This window comes from Lissotriton vulgaris, unplaced genomic scaffold (assembly GCF_964263255.1).
Source record: "Lissotriton vulgaris unplaced genomic scaffold, aLisVul1.2 SCAFFOLD_395, whole genome shotgun sequence".
NCBI lineage: Eukaryota > Metazoa > Chordata > Amphibia > Caudata > Salamandridae > Lissotriton > Lissotriton vulgaris.
In genome coordinates this window covers 1,354,036-1,368,334 of record NW_028250002.1, presented here as the reverse complement: position 1 = coordinate 1,368,334, position 14,299 = coordinate 1,354,036, and positions in this window count along the sequence as shown.

Sequence of the window (14,299 nt, the reverse complement as noted above, 5' to 3'; positions counted from 1 at the left end):
GAAAAGGAAACCAAGAAATGCTGTGGGTGGCGGATTTGAGAAGGACAGCAATTTGTGTTTCTACGTACCAGGGTGATGAAAAGCGCACAAGTGCGATTACTGTCCAGGAGCCACTGCACCTGCTGAGCCAACTGAAGCTACGCCCTGGAAAGGCGGCACAAAAAGCTGGGGACAGATATGCAGATGGACGAACTGAAGTAGTTATCTGGGTTCAATGGCTTTGTGTAGGACACTGTGCTACTGCCCCTCCTACACAATTGGGAGCTCAGTCCAGTACCTGCAGTTCCGCACCGAAGATGAAGTGCGAGTATTGTGTCAGTCAGCAAAAATGGTGATAGCCGGTGGGGGGGTGGCACGGCACATGCATGAAAGAGCAAACTTTGCAGATAACAACGGAGGCAAGTACAGCATCTATGGAAGTGTGCAGTGGAGTAAGCAGTGTGTGACGGCCCCTCGTGCAAGGAAGAAAGTAGACTCTTTGGCTTCTAGATCAAATGTAAAATGAAGCTTTAGTCTAGGTTTAATGGGAAACAGAGGCATTAGGGGCCTGGTGCCACTGCACCTGCTGCATGAATTGAAAGTACTTTCTTGGTAGTGTGGCTTCAAGACTATGGACAGGAGGCGTGTCGAGGGGCTGTAAAGAGCAGTGATAGAGGGAAGTTGATGTTACAGAAGAACACACACACAATTTGTACAAGCAAACCAGGTACAGATAAGAACAAGAGCGCGCCTCGCGCTCACAAGTGGGAGGCACTCAAAGTGTTTCCCTTGCGGGCACGAGCCAGGGGCACCATGTGTTTACAAGAGTGGATGATGGGTGGATAAGTGAAAGATTGGATGGATGCATGAAAGGCAGGAAGGATGCATGAAAGGGTAGATGATGGATGAATGAAAGGAGGGATTGAGTTAATGGGTGGATGGAATAAAGGAGTGAAAGGGTTGATGATGTATGACCGAAAGGATTGATGGATGAGGGAAAGGGTGGATATAGAGATAGATGAGTGAAAGGATAGGTTTGGAGATAGATGGATGGATAGGTTTGGATATGAAGGGTGGACAGACGGAATGGTGAAAAACTGAATGATTGATGAAAGACTGAATAGACAATAGAATGTAAAGGTTAAATGGTGGACATCAGGATGTAAATGGTAGGATGAAAGGATGAATGGATAGAACAATGGAAGAGACAAGAAATATCTTCTGGGGAGGGTCATGATGAGTTGCTTCATTTGCTTGGTGCCAATTAGAGCTTTGGTGCGAGGACATGGGGATATTTTCAGTTTCTTCCTACTCGCGTGCACAAAAATATATTGTATTGTGCCGAACAACAGCAATTAACAGTACGACATTAAGAAGGTGCAACTATTGCAAAAAAAGGAAATGTTAACATATCACATTTCTCTTTCATTTTGTGTAATGAGTTAACCTGCTTTGTTTATATAAACATATTTCTCATGTGTTTTCGTGTGTGCTGCAACTAATATACAAGTTGTTAAGTATCATCATGTCTTGCCCTTAGCCCCGCCCCTAGCCCCGCCCCCTCACTACACCTCTAGCGCATTTTAATGAGTACCTGCACTTATTTTTTCCCATTTAAAGCACTGACGTAAGGGATGCGCGCGCAGCAGGCCGCATGCTTGTGCGCATTCTAGCAAGCTGGTGGCTGCTTTGGGAGCACTTCCCAAAGCAGCCACCAGCTATATATGGACAGCGCATGCGCGCTGACTCATCAAGACCTAATCAGTGGTGTCAGGGGTTACAACCTTTTCGCGCCATGAAAAGCAACAGAATCAGTGTTTTTCTGGTGTGTATGGAACATTTTGCTTTTATTATTGCTTGCTTTCTACACTGATAATGCATGGTATATAGACAGTGTATGTACAGTGTATATGAGGTCCAAATACATTTTTGCAAATCAAACGTATTGTAGTACACCATACAATACTTCTTCAATGAGTCTTTGGTCATGTGCGCTCGCTTTTTCCTTCCCATGTCCCTTTTTTCTGTGAAAAGGCCCTCTCAACATTGGCACTTGAAATGGGCAATGACAAGACAGCCAGTACACTATTTGCTAACGCTGGCCACTGACATAGCTTTCTATACCTACACTATACCTTGAAGATTGCAATTCTCTGGACAGGTTCTGCAGCATTTGCTTTGAACTGGGCGATTCTGCCCTCCGAGTTATTGAAGTGGTCAAAAATAAAGCAGCACTTTTGAAACTACTGAGAAAATTCCCCTTTACTGAAGGGAACTAGAACTTGCACAGTGTACCACAGTGAGGATTCATTGACTTCAAATGCCATGGTTGATGAAGGGACATTTCTATGTCAAGCCGTTTCTCGTACATTGTAAAATAAAAGTTCCTGAATTGCTCTTCAACACTGATTTGTTTACCATATGGCAAGCACTCTAACATGGAACATGTTGCAGTGCCAAAGTCAATTTAAGGTGTCACCCAGACAACTCTCAAGACGATGTTTCACATTTACACCAAGTATGCAGAACACTTGGAAGACCAGGGTGTTTTCCGACTCTAGTTTTTTTTATGTCCACTACAGCAGTTATGTTTTCCTGTAAACATCTAAGACTTTAGTAGAGTGTACTTCTTTTCACATCACTAGTAATTTGCGAACAAATATCCTCACATTTCTTGCCTTTGGCATCATCATTCAGCAAACATGTTGTAAACGGTTTCCACATGGGTACTATAGCATTTCACAGCCCCTTGGTCCAAGAACCATCAGCTAAGTGACACAGTTCACAGTGGGATGACTTTTTCTTTGATGCCACACAAAGCACAAAATGAGAAATATTTGTGTTTTAGTCCCCTCGCACAACAGAACAGTGCACTAGGATGGACTAAAAAGTCAATAGCATTCTTCATTAACTCTGAAGATTGTAAAGATGCTTTTAGCATACCATCTAACAAGTGGAAAGGATCTCTTACAGGTATCAATTTTGAAAGGTCATTACACAGCTTTTTTATATATGTAGCTGAATCACTGCAAGTACAATCAAAATCACTCCAATCTTTGTTGAATTTAGAAAGAAACATTTTGCAGCGGCATACCGAGTGACACTGCGATCCATGTTTCATCCTGTCATGTTTTCACCACTATCCCAGATGCTTGGCGATAGCACTTTTTTCACATAAACTTGTCATTATACATTGCATTGAATGTTTAAAGCCTGTGGTGTTGTCAATTCACCTACTATCAATACTGACTCACTAGAAACTTGGGGCTGATCTATCAAGGGCTTTTACCCATTCTCTGTGGATAAATGTGATGGCACATTTTGGGACAGATTTGTATGAAACCAGCCATTTTACCTATCAGTAAAAGAATCAAACACAGCCAAAATATCAAATATGATTTTGATATTTCCTGATTCTCTACAGTTTATCAAATTATTAAACACGACCTAAAACATGCTTCTAAACTCTGCATCTTTAGACCAAAGACCACAAAACTTCAAAAAGCAAAAGGAAGAAAAAACATTATTTCAGTGACATCCCTCAACAGCAAAACTCAAGCAGAATAATGTTAGCCCAGTCTTTCTTGCTGCCACCTTGTATAACTAAGTTATATTGTATAGGCCCCCTCAGGAAAAAATGACTCTTTCACTCTCCTTTTCCTTTCTTTGAATGGCATTTAATTAGTGGTACGCAGGTGTTTTTTCAGTGTTTATAAGTTTAAACTGGTGAGGGTTTATCAGTTATTATAAGTTTAAAACTAAGACAGCCAAAGTATACCCTATCCATGGTTTTTCAATTATTGCGAAACGATTAACACAGTGTACCCTTACTATTGTGGGGTCCGAGTTTTGATGTCAAACACAAGTGCAGTCAGTGTCCCCAAATAAGAGTCATTGCCACTGGTTTGAGTAGGACTGTGGCCCTTCTGATCCTTTGATGGCTTTCATCAAGCTCTTGTGGTGTGAAAAATTGTTCAATGTTGTGAACAACGCACATCAGAAAAGGGTCCAATAATATCCTTTAGTTATTCTCATTCTAATTATTTGCCCTCCTCTTCCTCCACAGATCCAATGAGTGATTTTGTCTTGGGCACGTCTTCTGCCTCTTCTCTTTTCTTGGACCTTCTCAAGTCCTATGGACGCTTACACTTTGATCATATCTCTAGTCGCTGTAGAAACACCTGTCATCTGACTAGGGGACAGGAATGAGTTTTGGATCAGTGCCCTTCACCAGTGTTTGTGGGGCTGCAGGTGATGGTGTGAAAACATGGGCAATGGGAGGTGGCATGGTGCCTGAAGGCTGCAGCACACTTGGCTTTGTCAGTGTCCCTGTGAGAGTAGGCCACAGTTGCTTATGCTCTCCCCAATCCCTCCAGAACAGCAAACGTACCATGTCCTTTTTGATCACTGTGAAAGATGGCGGGACCTTATTGAAGCTTGTAAGGAGAGGAACATGCACCACTTTTGGAGCCTGATAAAATGGGGTGCAGGAAGCACATGTAATCACTGCAAAATCATGTGGAGCCTGCTCTGTAGGTTAAGTTTTTTCAGATCAATATGCATCTAATAATAAAATGGATTATGACCCTTCTTGGGTTTATTTTAAATCATCGGATACTGTCTTCAACTTAGCTGATGTGACAATGGCGCTGAGCACTGTTACCATTGGGAGAGCGCCAGGCATAGTCAAGGTCCCCGCAGATATTTTTCTCCAGGATAAAGACAATGGAATCAAAACATAATGTTTTTAGCAAATGCAATTGCTCATGGAGCTCTGATCCCGGATACCTGGAGAGGGGCGGAAATCATCCTGATTTATAAAAAAAGGAGATACATCCTTACCCGGGAACTACAGGCAAATAAGCCTGTTAAACTCAATCCAGAAAGTCGTAGCTCAACTTATCTTGGCAAAAATTAAAACCTGTATTGATGATAATGACATTTTGAGTCCTCTTCTGGGCTAATATGAGCACTATTTATAAAGTATTCCGATTAATTAAAATTTATCGGTGGACAGTAACACTTGGAAAAGGAAGCCTTTATGCAGCCTTTGTTGATATTAAGTCTGCTTTTGACTTGATATCACGGCCCAAACTGTGGAGGGTACTGCAGGAACTCGGCTTGCCCCCGACCTACTTTTCCTAATTGTGCGCCTCTACGAATACAACTATGACCACATTTGTTGGGGGGGCGCCAGGAAACAAGACTGACCAGTTCCCGGTAAAGATGGGAGTACGTCAGGGTTGCGTTTTAGCACCTACGTTATTCTCACTCCTTATTAATGGTATTATTAGCTTTTTAGCTTCCTTTTCCACAGATGCTCCAGTTTTAGCAGGCACAAAAATTCCCATAATAATGTTTGCGGACCATATGCTTATACTGTCTAAAACACTGAGTGGGCTACAGCATTCGCTGTTGCATTTTGAAGAATTTTGCTTATTGCCTGGCCTAACAGTCAATAGTTCAAATAAAAGTTCATGACCTTTAAACCACATAGGTCATTTAATGGGGGGTAATGGATGGGCAATCCGTGGATCAGGTTGATGCATTACTTATCTAGGCATCACCCTGCATAAACGACTTAGCTGGAGGCCGCATATTGACACCATGGCCTTAAAGCACATGCAGTTGGCCGGAGCCATGAAAAAAAGGAACATAAGACATCACTGACTAAGCCCCTTTACCCCGGCACTGCACATCTATATTATGGGGCTTAGAGAAAATGCATCCTCTAGCTTTCTCCGAGAATAAGTTCCTGAGTGGGATAACAAGCCTACATCAAAGTACCCCTATGATTTAGGCAGAAAAGCCATAGTAGACCTTGCAAGGCTATGCCCTATTCTCTTCTGGCGTAGAATCTGGCGTACCCCAGAATTGGCCATCTTTGCAGACGGTCTTAAAGATATAATGGAGGCAGATCACTTCCACAAGATTGGCTGGCTATGCAACATCAGATCATTACTAATTAGCATGGGTATGCCATCACTGTGGGATGATCCTAGTGCTACTGGGTTCCCACCAAAACATTTAATTAAGCAAAAGTACTGGGAACCGATGGTGCAAGAAGCAAATAGAATGAGCGATGCCACCACTCTAACAGGGAAGTTCTAACAAATTAAACCAAATCCATGTTTTACTGTGACTTAATTAGTACTAAGCCGCTAGATCGCAAACTGTGTTTTCAGTTTAGAGCAGGCTGCTTCCCTTTGAAGTCCTTTACAGCTGCATGGTCCACTGCGGCCGATGACAAATGTCTAAACTGCACTGACACTGAAGAATCATACGCGCATGTGCTGTTTGTCTGTCCGGCGTACGCTGCTCCCCGCAAAGCCTGGCTGACACCCATTTGTAGGAACATGGGTACTCACTTGTTAAGTGTAGCAATGAGAATATTGTGTTCTGATCCATCAGTCCAGTGCGCAGTATCAGTGGAAACGTTTTTGAGATGGATGTGGACAATTAGATCTAGGCTCCTTTTGTACCTCTGTAAATGAAGTCTCCTACCGATAATAATAATAATATGCTATATTTTAATGCTTGGACACTTTTCTAAACTATCTATCAATTAGTAGCATTAATTTTGTCTATCAACATATAGTATATGCTCTTTTAATGTGTTTGATTATCTCTTTTTATTGAAATTTTCAATTTATTGTATTTTTTTTATAACTTGAAAAATCGTTTTTATGTGAATTGCTTTTGTGACATCTGTCGAATAAAGCTCATGTTGACTGACAGTTAAGCAAGGCCCAACCTTAAAAAAACAAAACCTATGAAAAGCCATTTTTTGGAAAGGCAAGGGTCAGTTTTGGTCATGATTCAAAATGGTGGCCAAAGATAAAATGGTGCCGCAAATGCAAATTTTTACATGAATAAGTGCATAATCAAAACAGCAAAAACAATTTTATTCTAACAAGGTCTGATGCTGGGGACAATTCAGATGCCTGTCCTTGTGTTGCATCTCACTGTAAGAATGATGCTTGTACACCTAGATCCCATCTTAGTTAACCTGATGCACATGTTGACTGGCTTAAGCGCAAAGAAATAAAATGCTCAGACACTTTGGGAATGGGACTGGCTCAACAGCAGTGCTCACAGGCAGTACAGAGGCCAACCACACAATCCAGCCTATGAGATCCAACTGCCCCTTAGACTTTACCAAGGCTAACTGGGCTATTTCTGGGGTGATTGGGGAAGGCACATGGGCATTCAGCTACTGCACTGATAAGCTGGGCTTTTCACTGACAGTGCATTATCTAGTGGGTTATTTTCTGTTGCATATCCCACTTTACAGTTTAAATGCCTAACATGGCAAACCACCAAATCCAGCGCAAAGTAGCATGAACATACTTCAAATCAGTATTTCATATCAAAACTGCCTACCATAAACGTGGTTCCTGGTATTCTTTAGTCTTTATTGAGTGTATTAAGTCCCATAAGGTATCACATACTTCCTCATCAAGTCATAGGGGAAGGGCAAATCTGTGTGGTGAGCACGAGATACTACTGTGTGGTGCCAGAGGCGCAATTTCTCAGGGGTAGTGTCCCATGTATCAGAACCTTATATATTATAAGTGAGTCCACCGGTATTTTGACAGTATATGAATGCTATACCCTCCCACGCCTAATGGCTGGGTACTTTTATACTCAACAGAGCGGAGCATGAGAGCATAACCGCATTTGTACATTTCTATTTACATGTTTGAGGCTAGTAGTTTTGCTTTCACATTTGGATTTGTCAAGAGGTTCTCTTTGTGCTTGACAACCTTGATTAGAAAGTTGTGATGTTTTAACTCTCAAATCTCTTGTCCCTCCATAAGGAGAGAAAACACAATTAAAATTATGTGCAAATACATCGTATTTTACTTTGCTTTCTTTTCCACATTTCCACAGATCGCTAGTCACCTGGATGATGAATCTGATGTTGAGGAAGAGACCATCCTCATCCAAATCTCTCAGCTCCTCAATACAATTGCATTACACCATAGAAATACTGATGAGGTAAGCGAGGGGGATGTGAAACAAGGTGGGTTATTTAACTAGGTGTATAGAAAATATAACTTGCAGAATGTCCAAAGACTCCTAAATTCCCGGGTGATCTTCATTATCCTCCGGCTCAAATACAAGCACATTTTTGTAAAGCTCCCTCTGCTGCAGGGTTGTATGTTGGAACCATGCAGGCATTTATCACACCTGCCTTAACAACGTGTTCTGAACCACGATTGCATGTTTGAAACGCATTCCTTTACCAGAGAAGTCGTTACAATGAATTGCCTTAGGGAAAGCGCTGGACTTTGGAATAGTAAAATGTACTATTCCAACTCCATTATGTGCAACAGTAGGGAAAGTGTTGGCCTTAAAGTCCAAAATTAGTCCAACAACGCTTTCCTTTAGGCGAGGCATCGCAACTACCTGTGTGGTAAAGGAATACATTGTAAAGATGCATTAGTGAGTTGGATCACATTGTTAATGCACACAGTGGTTCGAGATACGATGTAAAAGTTGTGTCCTCTGATGGAGGAATGGAGGTCTGCTGTCCCATGCAGAACTTCCCAGGGTTTGGAGCATTTGTACAAGAGCACCAATTGAATCCTACCTCATTCATTAGAATGAGGCAGAAGGGTTTGCAGCTTCTTCTAAATAGACTGAAATGAGACTTAATGGTACACCGGTTATATTGCATAACTTTGCTTCTCAATTTGCATCTCCTATTTGCTACCTGTCCCATGATACATCAGGCACCAATATTTCATATCAACATGGTTGTTCATTCCCAGCCATTGCTTTTCATATTCTGGCACATTCCTAAAGATGATTCTATGAAGATTCCAACAGATAATGAGCTAATTTGCAAACTTCAGCTCACTTGTAGGGTTTTTGGAAAGTAACATGTTTCACACATTCTCTGCACATAATGGGTTCATTTTGATTGGATGCAGAATCCCAGATTGTAGCATTAAACACGGTTAGTGCTACATCAGTGTAATACTAGGCATCTGCCTTGGACCCCATCAGCGAGGAATTGTATCAGCAAGGGGATGAATCAAATATAGCCCCATCTCTTGGATATGGGAGCTTGCAAAATGCCCTATGAACTAAATAAAATGCCAAAACCCCTCCCACCAGCCATGATTGTTTATCTGTGGGAATAAAGCCTTATTAAATGCTAATGATACAAATAACACGTTCACCACTCTTTCTTGCAGGACTTTTGGAAAGAGATTTTGCTCTACATGCTGGAAGAGGGCTATACTTCATCTGTGCCAGCACTGTGCCAGATGGTACTTGTTGTAGATAAGAAAGCAAGCATCAACTTTAAGGAATGTGGTGAGTCTTAAACATCCTACTCATTGATGCCGTGGGATCTACCATTGAAGGTGGTTAATGCTTCCTCCTCCTCTCCGCAGATTCGCTCATATTTAGTAATGATCTGGCATGAGGTGAAGAACCAGTCCATTAGCTCAGGAGTTTGGTTAATTTACTATAGTATGTGGGTGTCATTCTTTCAATAACAGTGTTTGCTCTCACTTTAGTGATATATGTATCTGTGTTGATGTTGCTGCTTTCTATATAATAATAAATCTTCATTCGGAAGTAGTCACATCCATAAAAGATTCAAAAAAATATAAAATATAACTATAAGAAGAACTTCAATACATTAAAAGAGATACTGTGCAAATTTGCATGGTCCAAGCTGACGTCAGTCGCATCTTGAGCTTCTTGATCTAAAAGAATCCCTCAGGAAATTTGTGGCAACAAAAAGGGAATGGTTGTTAGGCAAAAGCTGCAAATGCATTACTACAACCCAGGCTTGTCTAAATTTCATGGCTTTTAAAAGGAGCCTAAGAATCAATCTCCTGGGGTGGGGAAAATATTTACATAAGAAGACAAAGTGTAAGGTGTCCTGTGGCGGCCAAAAGTGTGGCAGGGTATGCTCAGACGTGAGTCCCTTGCTCACTTTGCCACTGGATTCAATCAAGCCGGGCTGAAGACGGCTGGAATGCCAGAAACCCGTCCTCAGAAGCTTGTTTCCGGGCCAGGGAAGGCATGGCTTGGCAGATTGGGCTGGACTGTTCCCATGAGGCACAGGGTCAGACTAATTAGCATATAGCCATGTCTGAACTGGGGGGGCAGAGTGGGCTAAAGAATGGTGATGGATTAAACCCAGATCTTTTGACTGGGTGTGAGTGTTTGATTGGTTTAGATGCTCCGTCCATTACCACCCCCTTTTGTACTGCTTTTGGCCGCCATAAGTGTGGCAGGGTATGCTCAGACGTGAGTCCCTTGCTCACTTTGCCACTGGATTCAAGCAAGCCGGGCTGAAGACGGCTGGAATGCCAGAAACCGGTCCTCGGAAGCTTGTTTCCGGTCCAGGGAAGGCATGGCTTGGCAGTTTGGACTGGACTGTTCCCATGAGGCACAGGGTCAGACTGATTTGCATATAGCCATGTCTGAACTGGGGTGGCAGAGTGGGCTAAAGAACGGTGATGGATTAAACCCAGATCTTTTGACTGGGTGTGAGTGTTTGATTGGTTCAGATGCTCCGTCCATTACCACCCCCTTTTGTACTTCTATCTGTGACTAGCATAGATGCCTCCCCTGGTCGCTTAAAGATAATGTGCCCGGTGATATGGGAGGGTCCGCCGCCTTGTTCTCTATATACTTATTGTAGTTTGTCAGCCATAAAGTTACTTTCTGTTGGTTTCAGCTCTTCATCTGGTTATTACCCTCACGCCACTTAAATGCAATGTGCTGACTGTCTCAGGTTTCCACACACTCTGTGAGACTTCTCAGGCCTCTAATGGTCCTCTTCAAACCTTGGAGTATTCTTGCTCTCCATGGAGTTACCTATCTCTGGTATGGTGATCAGACCTTTCTGGGTATGGTACCTATTTATACGCTTTTACTTTAGTCAGCCGCAAAATGGATGTATTTTATTTCTCTATTGAGTTACTTTTGGTTATGATATTTGTCTCTTCAATGTTTCTGGTTCATTATTTTGGACTTCAGATCCAGACTAAATTGCTAGTTATTGGCTCTCACTTGACATATGGACCTGATAGACAGGGAGGCCTACTCAATGAGGGTAAGTGAAAATAATTATTTGGACTGACTCCAAGGTCAAGAAGTAGATTTGCATCATGTGGTGAGAACCTGTAATTGAAAACTACATTTCCAGAGCTCCAATTAGCAGTCCCCACTCAACTTTCCAGTGAATATGTTGATAAAGTACAAGTAACCTGGGCAGATGGTATCATAGTCTATTTCTTTGTCACTCATGTAAAGGGTCCTAAGCAGAACAGAACAGGCAATTATGTATTCATTATAGCCTGCTCCCCAGGTGATTAACATTATTAGAAAATGGTTATGCAAGAACATGTTTTGGTGTCCTCTTTCTGTTGGGATATCCGCTGTCGCAGAATGACTCCTCTTTAGCATGGTCCATTCAATATGTAGGGCATGTCCACGGCTCCTGTTGCATCCTCTCTTATCCCACTGTAGTCTTCTGTCACTCAATGACAGCTGAAGCAGGACCATTGCATGACAGCTTAGGTAGCATCTTCTGCGGCTGTCATCCTTGACAGCAATTGTTGGGGTAGGGAGGTGGAGCATTGTAGCACAGACCATTGAGGTACTGTATACCACTAGCAGCATCCTTTGTGGTGGGGTTGTCTTTGTCAGTATCTGCAGGGACATTAAAGCATCCTCATGACCTCTAGTGCCTTATTGAAATACCACCCATCACTCCATACTCTTCTTTGCAGATACTACTGAGTGTCGTAAGTGTGTTTGTCAGCCACATGTCTTCCTTTGGCAAGTGTTGCTCAGTATTTTATGGACTGAGTATGACATGTCTTCTTTCTTTTGTATCTAAACAGCTAAAGGAATTCCAATACACAGCCTCTTCATAAGATTGCTTGTGAGTATCCACCCCCACCATATTCCAACAGATCCCTCTCCTCAAGTTCTTTGCTGGCATTTCTATGCAACCTGCCCATGGAGAGCTTGCATTCAACTCGGCTTTTATCCTTTTGAACTTGATGGTTTTATTTCTAGTCAATTGGTTATCAGTAAGACATACTATTTATATCACACAGAAACAGCCACAATGAGGTATTAAGTACTGTATAGAAAACAAGGTAGCATTTCCAGATGCTTTAAAGACCAGTGAGTATTCTCTTGCTGAATTCTTTGTTGTGGGTTTTCAGGTCATTTCTTCACATCCTCGCTGGGATATCGAAAAGGGAACCGCTGTCTTGGCTCTTCTCGAACGCCTGATTCCTGCAAACTACCCGTTTTTAGCGAGGCTCATCAGAATGAAGATCCCCCCATTGATAACATATTTGGAAGGTGAGTTCCCAAAGCACAAGCCATTGAGCACCCAATTTAAACAAGCATTAATGGTATTTCAAACAAGCATTGACAAAGCTATTAAGCCTGGTGTTGGCTGCTAGTTTTTAGGCTTTGTCCACGCTTGTTTTTTTCACAGTTTTTGTAAGCCTTTACTGTGGGAGGAGATGCCAGGTACTCAAAAAGCCCACATTCCCTTAGTAGTCCCTGGAACTAAAGAAAAATACTTTGTGGATGTGCTCCTTGTGACCCTCACGGGTGAGTAGTGCGCTCTACAAGTGTATTGATTGATTGATTGAAAAAGCAGAATGCCATCACTTACAGTGAAGTTAGCTTAAGGCTGATTTGGCCCATGATGAATGCTGTGGAGGGCAGAAGAGAATGTGAATGATATGAAACAATAGGTCAACAGATGAGGAGGTCGAACTATGAAGTGTTATAATCATTTTGGTCTTGGTTATAATAAAGGAGTATTTTTCTATATGTATGTAATTTTAGAGCAGGTATGCACTTTTTATCTCTGAACCACGACGGCCATCCCCTATGTGATCAAGGCTGCATCTGACAGCCAAATGCTTTCAGGCTAAAGCTCTGTAAAAATAGATCTTCTGCAAACAAGTGATGTGGCAGCCTTTCGGTTATATAAGAAAGGAAACAAAAATATATAAACCTAAAATTACAACCAGATATAAGGATGTAAGAGTGACATCAAGGGCACATGAACAACTGATGACATTGAATTCAAATCCCAGGACAGGCTGAGCCAACAGCCAGATTTTGCACACTTTGAATTGTGTGACTCTACTTCTGCTAGTGCTTGGTATTTAAGCCCATGGCATTTGAAATGTTGCCTGCTGTTCACTTTTACTTACATATTTTTCTTTTTTCCCAACTGCTATTTCAGCTGCAACTGAAAGAAACTTTGACTTGGAACAGTGGAAATGCGCGCTTGTTTCAGTAAGGATTAATTGCTAATGAATGTCACACATGGCTCTTAACGCATTGTCTTTCATATTCACTCATTTAGAGTGAATTAATGCAGATATTAAATTCACCCCATCATAGTGCTGTTCTGCTATGTGGTTGCAATATGTTCACCATATGCCTATTGTTTCTCTGGATTGTGAATGGGCACGGTGAGGGAGAAGCCAATCTCGGTACACAACTTTTTCCTAGAATGCAATATTTACCAGAACCATTTAAAACCTCATTGGCCATATTCACATTCAGAACCTTGGAATTACGTGCTTACTGCAGATAGTCCTGCATGTATAGGATTTTATCTCCATGTTTTACCTACATAAATTACAGGCACTGCAGTGATTATTACATTAAATCAATCTGACTGTTTTTACAGAGGGTTAGAAATGTAGCCCCGTGTTGGAAATCAGGTCCTCTGACTCATTCTGTCCCCAGGATAGTCACACTAGCACAACATTCTTCTTTCCCTGGATTGTCACAATATCACTCTTCCGGGTCTGCCAACTGCTTTTCACATAATCAGAATTTTTATATTCTGCAATGAGCTTGGCATGTGATCAGTGCTCCCCATATTCATCTGAAATGTTACTCTGTCACTGTTCTAGTTTAACCTTGGAATGGTCAGGTTATAACTGTCTCTATTCAATCCTTGGTTATCGCATTCCTACTTGGTTCCTTTGTAACAGTGTATTCTTTGCCAGGTCATCACACTTCACTTTGCTTTTATTGTGCTCCTGTGAGGTAATTTTCTTTTCCTTGTGTTCAGTCTTCACCCTTATTAACACTACATTTTCATTCAGCCCTAACTCTGGTGATCTAAGAGTATATGGAGCAGATTTACAACCCTGTCCGCCCCTTTTGCGTCACTTTTCCCACTTTTCCCATGTTAAAAGTGGCTTAAGGGGCTTGTAAATCAGCCCCTAGAGGTTTGAATTCTGCTCCTAAGTATATGATATAGCTGCAAAATCCCCATGTGTTTTCTGTCTGG